Here is a 786-nt window from a genome sequence, read left to right on the forward strand (position 1 = left end):
CCACAGTTTGGGAACCTCTGACCAAGACAGTGAATAAATCGACACTTTGAGGTGCTCTATGGAAAATAAAAAAACTTCGACTCAAAGGGTTTTTGTGTGTGCCATCAAAAACAGCTTTAGTTACTTTTTTCCATGAGGTATGTATTTTGGCTTCAAATAAGTGCTATCATAGTAATTAAGAGTAACTCATAGGCCAAAACAAAGGAATTAAAAAAATAAAAATTGCTCTTGAAGAAAAAAAACAACCAGTGAAGGGAGCAGCCTGTGATTAATAAATTAGTCCAATCGCCCAACATTGGCACAGATAGTGGAAAAGAGAATGTGGACTCATTTGAAGCTCCACCACCTTAAGGCCCATGATGCCCAAAAAACAAGCATGTGTCCTACGTAGATCTCTGCTCCAGAACATCTGATTCAAATGACGGCAATATCTGGTGGTTATCTGTATTCTGCAGAAACATCTTAATAAACCATTTAGTTCAACACTGAAACAAAGACAGTGAACCCTGAGAAACATGGTCGGGGATCCTTCAAAAGAATCATAGAACACCTATGAGATGAACAAGAGAATATGAGAACCCCAAAAATGTTCTGCAATGAAATTTCAAGATGAAGAAAAATTAAAAATAACTGGAGTGATTATATTAGCTTTTATTAAATGAGCTGATAGGTAAAAAACATTTGTGATCATTTCCAAAGACGACATTAAAACTGAAGCTCAGGTGAACCCTGACGGCAGCAGACTTGAAGCTTCAATGTCTTGATTTCTCATCCTGCAGAAAGAAA

Source organism: Poecilia latipinna, unplaced genomic scaffold (assembly GCF_001443285.1).
Source record: "Poecilia latipinna isolate Pla-1442-1.1 unplaced genomic scaffold, P_latipinna-1.0 Scaffold2356, whole genome shotgun sequence".
In the NCBI taxonomy this organism is placed as follows: domain Eukaryota; kingdom Metazoa; phylum Chordata; class Actinopteri; order Cyprinodontiformes; family Poeciliidae; genus Poecilia; species Poecilia latipinna.